The following is a 15,550-nucleotide window of genomic DNA, read 5'->3' on the forward strand; positions in this document are numbered from 1 at the left end:
AACTATCCAATACACAAGTCAAAAACAAGAACACAGAAAGCAAAAGCAGCCGCCTCTGAAACATTCCATTTTTCATCTGCTTAATTCAAGATCACATTTCTAGATTGTAAAGTTAAATCCAATCAACTAGAAATCTTTATCTTGTTCTTGTGTAACAATCTAGCGGATTAAAATCCCTAGAACTTAATCTCAAATCGCTTTTAGCATTTGATCTTTTAATTACAAAAATAGAAAAAGTTCATGTCGAATTTATTCTAAATTTGTAATAATTGATTTGAGATTAATCCCTTGTAATCGATACCGTAGTTGTAACACCTTTCAAGTTTAATAAAAGTTTTATTTAACTTGAATTTTGTTTCACAATTTTATTCCGCATTTTATTCGACGAAACGGTATTGTTTGCATTCAACCCCCCCCTTCTACAAACAAATTGGGACCTAACAACGTAGCCACGTAATATTATATGTAGCATATAATAAAATTGTCAAATAAGGCATTACTGTCGAATGACATTTATGACACTTTATTACGCTCCGTAAAGCTTTGATTTGGTGTATTTGTACTCAAGTTGTTGGTGTTTTTACGTGTTTTTGTAGTGTTTTTGTTAGTGTAGGTGCCCTAGAGGCAATACATTATTCTTATAAATCTTTATGTCAGTTGATCATTCAATAAATGTATTTATTATGACCTTAATTACTGTGATATTTTGTTAGCATAATAAATGTCCTTAGAATCATGATACACATTGTATAGTTTAAGTACATGACTTGAACTTGAGATTATATAATATATCATATTCTTAAAGGTCCCTAGTCGAGTATTATTATATAGGACAATAATAATACATAGATAGACTAGTATTATTATATAGGACAATAATAATACATAGATACCGCTCATTGTTTATAATTTTATTAGAGAATAAAATTGTTGCTAATTAAATAATAGCCTATAGGGTCGCACAAATAGAGCACTTAATGAAATAGTTAATTTAAATTATGGATTTAAATTAATTGATGATTATTCGAGTTTTATTATAATTAAGTAAGACTTAATTGAGATAATATAAATTCGAATTAAATGGAATGTTTTTGCCCATAATAATTAAGTATGACTTAGTTATTAATTAAATAATAGAAATTCATTTTTATTATTTAATCCAATACCTACTAGGGTTGGGCTTTGCTGTTATGAGCCTTTTTAATCAGCCATTATAAATAGATAATGATAGGTTAAAGAGGGGGTACGTTTTTGAGAAAACCTTAGCAGCAAAGAGAGGCAGAGACAATTCAGATCGTCAAGAAGGAGGCTAGTACATCCATTCCGTAGTCAAGTTCATGAGACGTTCTTATAGGTGCTCGTGTGGATACCATAGAGGTATTTCTCCGAGAGGTAGACACAAAGCATGATAGCTAGGATCTCCGTTGAGTTCGTGAAAGTTAAGCTCTTGAAAGGTATGATTCGTTATCTCCATAATCTGCCCATAATTATACATGGATCATGTTTTTGGGTTTCAAATTTTTTTTGTTTTATTTACATTTATCCGCTGCATTTTATGCCTTCAGAATCCAACAATGGCATCAAATCTACGTGTATAAGGGGCTGATTTGGTTACGTGTTTACTGTATTTTTACAAGTATGCATGTGTGATGAGTCTGCCATGATAACAGTTATGTTATATGAATGATATGATGAATCTGTTAATGATCTATATGATGATACTAGTATGTTTAAGATCTGCCATAACTTATATGTATGCGATCTCTTAAAATAAAGATAATACTTTCGTATAAGTATATCTTTGGTTATTTAATACTCGTTTCAAGTATAAGTTTTAATACTTCTACTTCAATTATTTTTATAAAGATTATTCTTTATGGGAATATTATTTAAATAATAATATTCAGACATTTTCTAAATATACCGGGGACCGATTTACTTCATTAAATCAGCTTTACTCCAAACACTCTCTAAAGTGTTTTCGAGTCTTCAAAATGATTTTTAAAAGTTAGAGCGGATCCCAAAACTCATTTTTATATTTAAGATCTTCCTTTTTAAGGGGATTTAAATACTCGCTCAAAATCTGAGGGATCCGGCTCTGTGGTGTATTTTATATTCGCAACAAGGTTGCAGTTTTGGTAAATGAATTGATTACTTACCCAACGTTCGGGAAGTAAGTCCATCTATTGAGTCGGCATAAGCAACATGGGCTCAGTGGGCGTCCATGATAGTGTAAGTGGCTCAGTGGGAGTCCATCAAATGCATAAGTGGCTGAGTGGCAGTCCAGCATAAGGTTCTATTACGACCAGGGTGATGACCAGTGGGGAATTCGTCCATCTACTAGTAGAAAAGGTTACTTATTGGTATCTTTGCCTGATCAGCGAGATACCTGGTTTATGCCAAAATTCTTTTCCTTTCCCAAAATGTATTGGATGTTTCAAACTCTGTTCATACTTTACATGACAGAGGTTTTCAGGAAATGTATAAAGAAGATGTATATGTGGATATATATATATATATCAGAACTTAATGAAGTATATCATAACTTCATTTCCTTTAATAATATTTCAAAGGTTTAATCTATTCAAATCTTGTCTTGTAGTCTCATCTATGTGATGAACTGGTAAAAGCTCATTATACTTTGAACAGTGGTAGTTCAAGTAGCTTTATAAATGATATAAGTGTAGTGAAGTATTTGGTAACTTTATCCCTTGTTTTTACTTATATCTAGTAAGTAATTATCTTACACAGGATAAAAGATTCTAGTAAGTATCCATTTAGATACTTATATTATTGTTATCACTATATATTATCTTGCGAGCTGTAAGGCTCACTCTTGCTTTATTTCTTCATCACACAACAACAGTTAGGAAAGATGGCCAGACTCCAGCAGACCCAGCGCAAGCGCGTGGGAAGCGTCCCGCGTCTTCCCGATGATGTTGTGGCTGCTATAGCTGCAGAGGTAGATCTATTGTAGATCAGACCATCTACTTTTGAGAATCAAATTATGTATAATTATAACTTGTGGCAGATAATGGTAATTAACTGTAAATTATCAAGTAATCATTTTGGGTTGTAATAACTTTTAAATTGTGAATTCAAAGACTTGTACTTATTTCAATTTCATCTCTGAGACTATAACGGGTTATGGTGTGTGTTAGTGTGGGGTCACAGCATAAGATTATTATTATTAATTAAGTGAAGTGATATTGTGGAAAGAAAGACCGTGACGACCCGGATCCCCGACCCCGGATCTGGGGTTGTTACAACTGCATAACCAACCGGATCTAATAAAGGATCTGTGATTTTTGCGGATACAAATTTATCCACATTTTGCTTGAGGTTTTTTAAGAATTCACATCAAGCCATATTAACATATGTACATGTGGAAGGCCTCTTTCTTGAAACTCGAACACATACATAACTGCAAAATTGGGAACTCTAGATTATATTGGCAATTGGCAAAATAAAATGTACTTTTACCAAAAATTTCTCAATGTAATAATGTAATTAGAAATTATATTAAGAAAGTCCCCGTAAGCACTCTTACCTCCAATACAAACCCCAAAATGTTTTTTGTCCTTAATATCTCCCATTAACTGATCAAGTTTAAGTCTAAACACCCTTGATATGATGTCGGGACAGTTTGGAGCAATGCAACCAGACACATATTCCATCATCTTCTGTATTTCATCCCAAAGAGAATTACAGGTCATAGTCAGGAATATGTCTGGATGTCCGATGTAACGGTACACGGCCAATACGTCTTGAAAATTTTGTTGCATGTATCGCTTCGAACCAATGTAGACAGTTGGCAGAACTATACCTTTACCGGTATTTGAACTGTCCACATCACCTCTCCTAACAGATCTATAAATATTGTTGTATAATTCATTCTGTAAAGTGGTTTGGTGAGTATGGAACCACCATAGTCGTGTCTGTTCAATGGTAGAAAAAGCATCTACCATATACTGTTGAAATAGTCTTCCACCAGGCCGAGGAGTCAACCCTACAATACAAAATTTATTATTTATTTCTGTCGAACATAAACAATTCAATATTTTTTATTAAATATAGTTTACCATCAGTCTCTCTAATTTGGAAAGCATATGAGTAGTAATTCTTCACAGACAAAAACCCATATGTTTTGCAAGAACTATCAGCGGTCTTTTAAAATTTTATCTTGGTGTGAAATCCATCTTCTCCACATGGAAAGAGTAAAGTGTACTGTAAAGCCATCAACTTCGGATGAACATAAGAAACACGAACTAAACCTTTACCTTTTTCAGTGACAACTATATCACGGTCTCCACATGTTTCTTCAGTGTCGCCAACCATAATGCTAGCAACTTCATCAGTGCTAGAAATATGACACTCTCTTCCACTTTCAGTTCTAATAACTTTCAGTGTAATCTGCAGCTCAACAATTCATCGCTTTCATACAGATCACGCTGCTACCTAAACTCACCAACCAATTTATTTATTTCATCTAACATTGTTATAAGACCTCGTACAACCTCTTTATCAACACTTTCTCAGTCCTAAACTCTAACCCACCAAAGACGATTATCAACTTCGTTAATGGTGTCATAAATGTAAAGTTAACAAAATTTGGGGGTGTCATTGTCATTCGGTAGTAAAGATCCAAATATATGGTGGTTCTGACCATTTAATATGTACACATAAGGCGCCTTTCCATTGTTGATTGAATGATCTATGTTACCGCCGGTAGATATAAACACAAAAATTGTATTGTAGAGTCGTACCAATCTATGAAAAGCAGGACCTCTTTTCTTGTCGTTGTATAAATCCAGCAAATACTGAGGGGTAGGAGGGATTGGAGGCAATCTCACTGCACCTTTCATATGACAAAGAGAAAATATATGACAACCTTTAGTCACAATTTTATTTACCCTTTCTTCCTTCCACATCCGAGCATGGCATTTCGAATAAATGGCAGTAGGAGCACCCAAAGAAGCATAGTCCTCAGGAATGACACGTCGTGGTGCACATCTGCTCTACGTCAAATTACATTCCGAATTCAACTCATCAAAAGTGTCTTCATCATCACCATCATGAGACCCACTAAGGAAAATCTGCATCATCTGCATTTTTTATTTTAGTGTCACCAAATTAAATCTGGGGAATTTTTAAGGAGTACATCTTTGTATTTTTTACCACTTGATTCACAACCACTTGCTTCATACTCTGATCCATCAGAATCATCAGACCACAGTGAAGGAGCAATAACATTCGGACCTGCAAGAAAACATTAAATGGTAATTCACAATTACGTAACACATAACCAAGACGAAATGTCACATAGATATCACATCACCTTCATTAAAGTCATTACTTTCTTCCTTATCATCAGTAACAATCTCATCTGCGAATAATTCTCTACCAAACCCAAAATAATTTTCCTTCCCTTTCCGGTTCAAAGGTTCACGTCCATTTAAGGAAACATCATTAATGTTTGATTGTGTTTCCTCTGTTTCATAATTAAAACAACAATTTTTCAGTTCTTCCTGTTACCATAAGGATAGACAGACCTAAATTTACAAAGGTGATCGGTTCATTTTGGGGGATAGAGTATGAATGTTGGCCATTGATCATGTTAACACAGCAGCAGAACAAACACAAACATAAGCCTTAGTTAAATTCACATATACGAAGAGACAGTACTCAATAAAAACTAACTTACCTGTGGTCGTGCTCCTTACCTGTGGAAGAAGATAAAGCACAACGATCAACAACAGAAGAGTCGACAACCACATTCTCTTCGTTACCATTTAATAGTTTCGTTCTTCTGTACTTCCGACCATAATCTGCATTCAAATCTTCCATGCTAAAGAACTTGTCAGCTTCTTCACCACCCATTCCTTGGACAATGAATCAACCTGTAGTGAAATTATCAACCGGAACTTGTATACACAATCTTAAAGGGGGTGAAGTCACTATTCAAAAGAGGGGGTGAAGTCACTAATCAACCTAAACAAACTAATTTCAATTTGAAATTCAAATTCAAAAGTGTGTAGGACACAATCTTACCTGACACAATCTTACCTTCCAAGAGAAGTTTAAGAAGCTTTTAACATAAGCTTTCTTTTCATCCAATATATATGTAATTATGAATTAAAAAAACTAATCAGTGGCAACTTCAGTAATTTTTTACAATGTTAGTAATTTTTTACAACTTTGTGGGTACAATGCTAAAAAGGGGTTGAAGTTACTATTTAAAATGGGAAGTAGGAACTATTATATACATATATATAAAGGAGAAGACGGGGGCGTTTAGGTGGCGCCCCTTATATCGTCTCAACCAATTTTTCAATTTTTCTCATTTTTTTGAATTATTAAATAGGAAAAATCTCATTCTCCTATTTCAAAGATTTGATAAGTAAGAGGAAAAATCTTATTCTCCTATTTCAAAGATTTGATAAATAATTTTCCTAAAAAATCTCTTCAAGACAAAATAATATTTTTATTACCTTATTCTCCTAATGAATAATAAATAACTTAATTTTATTATTATTCCTAAAATTTTGCTTGAAGGCAGAATAAAAAATAAAAAAAAACAATATAAAAAGCAAGACAAGCTCTGTATATAAAACTTCTTAGGAGGCGTTTACTATTTTAAGCCTAATAATGACAATTTCCTTCTAAAATTTATAAAAAAGACTTTTTCTTCTTACACAAGGTATGATCATCTAACAACCGACTTTGCTTTTAAAAAACCTGTCCCTAATTTTTAGATTTCCATGTACACTCCTTTTATAAACACCTATAAATTGATGCCCACCCTTGTCCAAATTGCTCACAAAAAAACGTATTTACAAAATATATTAAATTCATTATCTAATATACCTATGGATTATACTATGTTGGATGCTTTGAACGATATTAGCTACAAATGGATGATGAGAGTTCGAGTTTGCAGGAAGTGAGTTTCTATCAACCCACATAATGAAGAACTGATCAGCCTTGACATGATTTTAATCGATGAAAAGGTTCTTAAATTTCTAATAGCTTATTTATTTGTCAAAATTGTAGTTGTTATTGAATAATCTATGTTTAAAATTATTGATATTTCCAGGAAAATTTAATGCATGCAACAATTTAGAGCCATTTGATTTCTCTCTTCAAGCATCTCTTGGATGAAGGCTGTCTGTATAGCATTAAAAATCTTAAAGTTGTTGCGAATACAGGAAAATATAGACCACTCTCACATGGGTCTAAATTACTTTTTCTACGCATAACTTTAACTACTCTAAAAAAACTGGAAGAAGGTATCATCAACATATCACTGCATGGATTTGAGTTCATACATCCTGACATGATTGATGCACGTATTAATGATACCACTATACTCTCAGCCTGGGGTGTACGCGGTTCGGATCAGATCGGTTTTGGGGTAAAAGTCGAACCAAACCGCGAAGAGCGGTTTTAAAAAATTGTCATCCGCAACCGCAGCGGTTGCGGTTAACCGCGTCATTTGCGGTTGCGAATTTGCGGTTATTGCGGATCGGTTTGCGGTTCAACCACTTATTTTAAAATAATTAATAATTTGCAAAAAAATAAATTTGGAATATTAATAAATTGAAGTTTAAGTTACGTGATAAATTACATTCAAAAATAAAATATAAACTAATGCTCCGTGTGGAGTAAGGATATTAAAAACATTCAAAAATGTGGAGGCGAGAGAAAAAAAATGATAAAAAAATTACATGTTAATTATATTTTTCATTTGTTTGGTTATATTTCTTATAATGATTGTGAATTTGATGAATGAAGTTTTAACATTAACCTAAAGTTAGTTGATAAATGTGTATACTTATTAATTTAATTTATATGATATCAACTACATTTTTGGAAATATATTTTATTATAAATATATGTTGCGAGTTGCGGTTGCGGTTGTGATTTTGCGATTTTCAAGAATTTAAAACCGCATCCAAACCGCGAATGAGAGGTTTTTAAAATTTAAATCCACAACCAACCCGCGTTTCGCGATTATCCGCAAATGCGGTTCGGTTGCGAGCGGTTGAGAGGTTGGATGCGGTTGAGCGGTTTATTTGTACAGCCGTACTCTCAGGTATTTTAATAGATCAAATAATTTGTTATTAATAATTAGTTGTCAATATATGATTGAATAATTTATTTAATATATTTTTTTTATTACAAATGCTGATTTGATTATTATTTTATCAATTATGCTTTAAATGTTGTGGGTTGCTTGACCTACATTGGTGACGATGATGTTGTTAATTAGCGACGGATGGAAAAAAAGAGATCTTCGAATTATGACAAATTAGTAAGTTATGGATAATATCAATTTTTATATAATTGTACCTTGATTTAATAATATTTCAATACTATTTTGTTTAACACTCTTTTTTGTCCTTGCTTAAATTATTAATTTGTTCTATCATAAATAAAATTGTTTGTTTTGTAATTTTTATCTTGAATAGTTCGATCACCACTACAATAACTTTGTGGGAAAAGTTGGCTGAGATGTTTGACACAAGTCCTACAGTGAAGAAGGCGGACCTTATATAATAATTGTGACATATACTCAGATTAAAAAATTCAAAGGTAATTAAATTTTTATTTTTATTTTTATAATTTACAGCTTTATAAATTAAACATATATGATCTTGTGTCCTCTTCACTGTGTATGAATGGCCATGTACAAGTATTTTGTTGAATTGATATTATTACTTTTACTCATATATAATTTATTTAATTGTTTATTGTGATATGTAGATAACGTTAGTTTCAATACAACAAGAATTAGCAAAACTTATGTTAATTTGAACACCCCTTATGTGTCATCCCTACGAGAGAGATTTACACACCTTTCCACCAAGTTGCAAACATGCGGAGACGCTCCTTTAAAAATGCTTCCTGATGAGAGGATGTTTATTAACAGGATGATCTTGTGTCCTCCTATAGCCATTGACGAGACTGTTATTTCGCATAATAAAAAGAAAAGGAAACTATCAATTGAGAAGAATGAAAATGACACCGGAGTTGCTCACGAAGCTAATCGAGGCAAGGAAGCTGGTGGTGAAGACAATGTTGATGGAGACAATGAAGCTGGAAGCAATTACTTATAACACACGACACACGTGTTAGCATTATGCTACTACCTATAATAGACATGTCTTTATGAGCTTAGTTTTAATACCGTAATATTCATGTTGTGGTCAGTCGTCATCGATGGAGTCCCTTTGTAGCAATAAAGGTGATTTTTCTCAACTGATCATAACATTTTAAAAGTGCGAAGCCATCACGCTATTATGATTTTCATTAATTTTTCAATTTTATATGTTTATTAAATTAGCTAGCATTCTACTATATAATCTTACATCAGTGGGGCTTTAAACAAGTTTAACAAGTCAAAATTCAAGCTCATGTATATGAATAATGTACTCCCTCCATCCCATTTTATTTGTCACATTTACTTTGATTGAGTCAAGTTAACCAAAATTTGATCAAAATTTATTAATATTTTATAAATAAATAAAATTAAAAAATTACATCACTAGAAAGTAAATTTAATCTACTTTAATATATAATTTTTAGTTTTTTGAAATAATATAAAATTAATGTTTAATTTTCGGTCAAAAATTGATCAATTTGACTTCTATGAAAGCAAATGTAACAATTAAAATGGGATGGAGGGAGTAACATACAATTAAGTCATACTCGAGCTTCATTGCTTGCATAGGAATTTAGTGAAAATTGAGCTTTGTCAGGGTAATATCTTCATAGTTTTGATTGTTCACTAATCTAAATAGAACTAAAAGCCTGTACATTTAACCTCAAAATTTTATTTTTGAAAAATTGGATTTAAGGTCTTTGTTTGTGTGTGGCTTTTTTATCTCATCTATGATCAAATTGAAAGAGCTACCGCGAATATCAATCGACCTACTGGTAAATAACACTCCCAGTAAGTCGCTTAAAATATCGATGTTAAAATTAAAATATCATTTACCTAAATAAAAACAAATCATTTATTTTTAAGCAAATTTTATAAATGATTTAATTATAATTATAGTTATTAATATTCAATATAAGTATATTAAATATACAAAATATCTTGTGTACAATAAAAAATATAATAACCTATAAAAAAATTAAGATATTTATATAATAATAATTATATTATTATTATTGTCATTATTAAATTCAACTTTTAATATTTTATCAAAAATATTAAAGGAGATTGGAGAGTGAGAAGTATAAAACAAAAACATATGTGGACAATGATTTCCTCTAGATCAACCCCATTATCTGGACAATAGTTTATAAACCTTCTCCTATGTGGAACAATTACAATTGAGATCAATTGAAGGTGCTGCCCGGAACACTATTCAACTTGGCTCATCCCGGATATAACTAACTTAATCAGGTATGTTATACGTTCAATATTTGTCTAGCACCTCTGCTAAAAATTAGCATACACGTGATAGTTATTACACTTTCAGAACTTTAATTGAAATTTTAGAATGAAGACTTGATGTTTGACTATGTTTAACAACTGGATGCTTGAATATATTTATAGTTTATATCAGGTTAAATTGTGCTATTTATATTAGCCATAATCAAAGAGTTTCTACCGATAGTATTCTGGACGTGGTTTATTGCAATTTTGGATGTTAACAAGAATGACAACAGGTGCAAGTAATATAGTTTAGTAATTAATTGGATGCTTCACTATGTGTATAGTACTAATTATATAAATTTCTTGTTAATTATATTAACTGAGTTCTCTGGATTAGGTTTCTTCTTTTATTTCATTACTTGATTAGATTTGAGCCTGTGTGTCATAAATCATGCCTATAAGAGGTATATGTATGTTTATTTTTTATTTAGATTAGGTGTGGTTTTGTTCTAAATTATTAAAGGTTGTCGGGTTTAGCTCTTCCATGAATTTTTAGGTGGTCAAATACGCTACCAATTTCGGTATATAAATTATTAAATCGGACACCAGACCCAGATTTCAGCAAATCTGCAGCAGTTAATTCAGAATCCGTATTTAATACGATTCTCATAATTAGAAAAAACATAAATAATGTATATATGAGCATAATCATCTTATGATTATACAACTCACGTGAATATCATATATTCAAAACCATACATATACAAGCATATTATATCAACATCAAATCATGGCGAATCACGTACATGCTCATATATTGAAAATGGTTAAACACATAAATGAATTAAAAACTTTTCACAAGTAGCTCTGATGTCATTGTAGGGTTTTTAGCACATAAACGCAATGAAAAACGTAAATTTAAATCTTAAAAATCGAAACCCTCCCCAGGATCCATGCGAAAAACAATATTTAATTCGTAGTTCAGTATGTTTACCTTAAGAAGCTTTACGTTAATGGAAAGATGGAGGTCTTGAATGATCACCACTTAGCCCGTCGCTGGAACGATCTACGCCTTGAAGGTATCCACACGAATGATCGCCCGGAGGATGAGTGTGTACTAGCACGTTCTTGAGGCCGCCTTCTTTCTCTCTCTATCTCTCTTCAAGTTGCTAGGGTTTATGTTTTATCAAATAAAACGTGTAACCCTAATTCTATTAGAAAAAGATATTATATAGGCAAGAGCTAATGAGCCTCTAACCCTAAACTGAATTTTAGAGTTATTATTATTAAATTCGAAATTCTAATTATTGTATTATTAAGTCTCACTTAATCATCGAATAACTTAATTTCAGATTTAATATTAAATTCGAATTTCATATTTATTTAATTAATTAAGTCACACTTAATTAATAACAAATAATTCAAATTACTTACATTTAATTTAAATCCGAATTTAAATTAAATAATCCTCCCATCATTCTTTGTGCGACCCTTTAGGTTATTATTACGTTGACAACAATTTTAAATCTAATTTAAAATCATAAACAATGAGCGGCATCTAGTAATACATCATTATTACCCAAGTAATAATAATTAAATTGGTGATCAATTAAACCTTTCGTGAATAATGTACAATGTAATATAATCCCTTTAGCCTTATATTATAGATCAAACTCGAGGCATGCATTGTGTCATCCTTTGTTAACGTTCAATCCTTCTTTCTTTAATCAATGAGTAAACTATTAAACAAATCAGTATTTGAGCACGACCATGCATTTTATAGTCTTACTCAATGAAGAGGCCAATAATATCACTCCTTTAATAAAGGAGGGCTAAATCCCATCTAGATCATTCATATTTCTCATACGATTCATAATGTACCCAATGTCTATTTTTATTATTATCCGTCAAGGATAACTTTTAATAGTATCAAAGTATATTAATTCTCGTATAGAAATATAATGATTTCAGGTCAAAGGACCAATACATCATTATCACTGTGAGATTAACTTATGACACTATAAACATGTAGTATCTCACAACGGGTCAATCCAGCACCATGTATTTAATACATGTGCCTGTGTTTTGACTTTAGTATCACCATACCTATGATCAATGAGATGTGATCATCAGCCAACAAACACACTAGTCTCAATATATTTATTATCGTCCCTTAACAATAATACTTGACTAGGGACCTTTAGGAATATCAATATTATTCTTATAATCTCATTTCTAAGTCACGTACTTAGAGATATAGATTTACATATCATATTTCAAGGATATTTATTAGTCTAACATCTTATCGCAGAAAATAAAGATATAATAAATTACTAAAGAATAATCCATATAATCATAATTAATAATCCAAATGTTTCATAATATAAACATAATAGTGTTGTCTCTAGGGCACAAACACTAACAGTTATATGCAAGCTACTGGCCCTCTAGACAAACCATTATAGTATCAAAACATGTCTAAATTTTCCTTCCTTCAGGAATAAAAAGCCATAGTTTTAAAATTATAATTACGTCAATGCAAATAAATAAGATGTGATTTAGGATTATGCTAAGCACAAATTTACATACTATGTGATTTGGATTAACGGCCAGTCTTAGTCTTCCAGTAATATCTAATGTTGTACACATTTTCTATAACTCTTTCTGATACAATGATATACATATATTGAGTATGCAAACTTCATATTATTTGGCAAACCACTAGGGGTACTAAAACGACCAAGAGTATGAAGATCGTAATCTATCTCAAGCCCCAACTTATGACTTTATTCTAGGGAAAAAAATCACCCTAAACTTAAACCTATTTTTTTTATGAAATCTACTTACATTTGTCCAATTCAAGCAATTCAAAGGAATACAAAGTAACCTGGGAGCTCGTGTATGTATACCAGTTTAAAAAATTATTGGTTCAATAGGTCATTGGTTTGATTTGTTTAAAAATCCAGCTTAGACATAGTCCGTCCTGCACATACTTTGAACTGTAGGGTATATACACCGTAAATTATGACATAACTGTAGAGTACATACAACATAGAGTAGCACAAAATTAAACTATTTAAATGATTAACAAACCTGAAGAGTGAATGATGCATGTCAATATCAATAATCAAATTCAATTCCTTTACCAACTCGATTTGATATTCAAAACCTTCTTACTTTTGCTAGGAGCTGATTCATATTCAAAGTCGCAAGAGGAATACATGTAAGGAGTGTCAGGCTCAAATTCTGCTGCACAGGTGTCAACTCGCTTATACACTGGTAAAACACCCAAAGATATATCCAGAATTTGACAAATTCTTCTGTAAAATCACCCAAATTCAACTAGAAGATTAATAATAGTTCACAATCAGAGGACATAATTTTGCTTAAATTCAGGAAAACTCTTAAAGGTCATTACATATAAGAATTTAAAACACAAATAACATACAAAACAGAAAAGACCCTGGACTCCATCTTTTCCTAGAATTTGATGTTTACTTTCTTTTCATGCAATTTTTTTCCATTTTTGCACGTCAGAATTCAATATATATTCTTTCATAAATTTTTTACACCAGTTTTTGCATATTTGAGCAGTAGTTTTGTGCATATTTTTGCACTTTCTCTTCAGCAATTATTTATAGTTCTAATTGTTTTATGTGATATTTTGCAGACTTATGGAATTTGTTAATTCAACCATTGAATAATATATTAATTCAGCGGACACCAACACACAGGCTATATTTTTACGCTATCAGATCTCATCTTTGGCTCGACAAGAAAGAAAGTTAAAATTGCGACGAAAGAGACTTCCACTAGGTGTCAGGTTTAACACAACCCACATGTTCAAAAAGATATACAAGCATGCAAGATTTAAGAGAAAAATTATTGTTACACACAATAGGTACAAAAATGACTTGCATCAGAGGTTCACCGCAATGCAAGAAATTATGAATTACTACTACACACATATTATAAAGTCACAGAATTTTGATACAATGACGGGACTACAACAAACAAATGGTATTACTATATTTATAAGTACTATAATTTTTATTTCTTTTCTTGAAAAAATATATATTAATGATTCATTGTTTATTTAGCCATTGCCTTATATACAGGACTTAAACAACCATCAAACATCCACCAGCCAAATTCAGATTGAAAATGTACAGGCCCGCTAATTGAAGTTACTCAAGCTACACGTGTAAATAGTAACACCGGTCAACTACCAATAGGTACTTTTGTTTTGAATCTTTGTGTTCATCATCCATTCTCTCATTATCCTATTCTTTAATCTACATATTAGTTCATTTATAACAACGTGAAGGTATATGTTGTTTTTTTTAGTTTGATCTCATTCTATCTATTAGTTACTGTTAAATTATTGTCTATTTTATTTGTAACATGAGTTGTTATTACTTGTGTTTATTAACAGGCCCTCACACAAAACATTGGAATTTTGGTTCTCCAACATACGCATGGAGATATTGTGGTGCAATATTATGGTACGAGGAAAGAGTAGAGAAAACCCGTCATATTTCACGACCCAATTTTACATTTTGTTGTATGGAAGGGCGCGTGTAAATACCATTGTTAAGGGAAACTCCTGTTGGACTCAAGTACCTACAATCACCGGAATCTGGACAAGAAGGAATCAAATTCATGGAAAATATAAGGGCCTACAATTGTATGTTTGGAATCACATCATACGGGGTCCGTATTGATAGGTCGATAAATTAAATAAGAGGTCCATATGTTTTTCGAGTAAGCGGTGTAAATATTCACTTCATCGGTTCCTTGGTCCCGGAAGATGGGGGAATCTCCAAAAATTGCGCAACTCTATATATATAATACTCAAAATGAGATCCCAAACAGAATGAGCACAACATAAAGAAGCGGGAATAATGAGTCTATTGATGAAAATATAATTACTCGGCTATCTAATATGTTAGATGATAACAATCATCTGGTCAAATCCTTTAGGCAAGCAAGAGATAGATACCACGCACAACCAGAAGCTTCGTTTCACTTACGAATCTGACACATCAGAATTAGAGATGGTCGCCAATATGACATGCCGACATCTTCTGAACTAGCTGGCCTAATACCAGGTGAATTCAATGAAAAGAACCTAGAACATGATATTATTGTACATCACCG

General features: G+C 31.9%; 1 long non-coding RNA gene across 2 annotated transcripts; it reads left to right on the forward strand.

Annotated features, from left to right (window-relative positions):
* Positions 1 to 10,271: 10,271 nt before the first annotated feature.
* LOC141716711 (uncharacterized) lies at positions 10,272 to 15,255 on the forward strand. 2 transcript variants are annotated; one of them, XR_012573304.1, is made up of 5 exons: positions 10,272 to 10,417; positions 13,577 to 13,669; positions 14,061 to 14,410; positions 14,491 to 14,625; positions 14,826 to 15,255. It is a non-coding gene; the product is annotated as an uncharacterized LOC141716711 (long non-coding RNA). The 2 variants fall into 2 exon arrangements; XR_012573303.1 differs by having other exon boundaries at positions 14,509 to 14,625.
* Positions 15,256 to 15,550: the final 295 nt, after the last annotated feature.

The sequence above is a fragment of the Apium graveolens genome, chromosome 4 (assembly GCF_009905375.1).
Source record: "Apium graveolens cultivar Ventura chromosome 4, ASM990537v1, whole genome shotgun sequence".
Lineage (NCBI taxonomy): Eukaryota > Viridiplantae > Streptophyta > Magnoliopsida > Apiales > Apiaceae > Apium > Apium graveolens.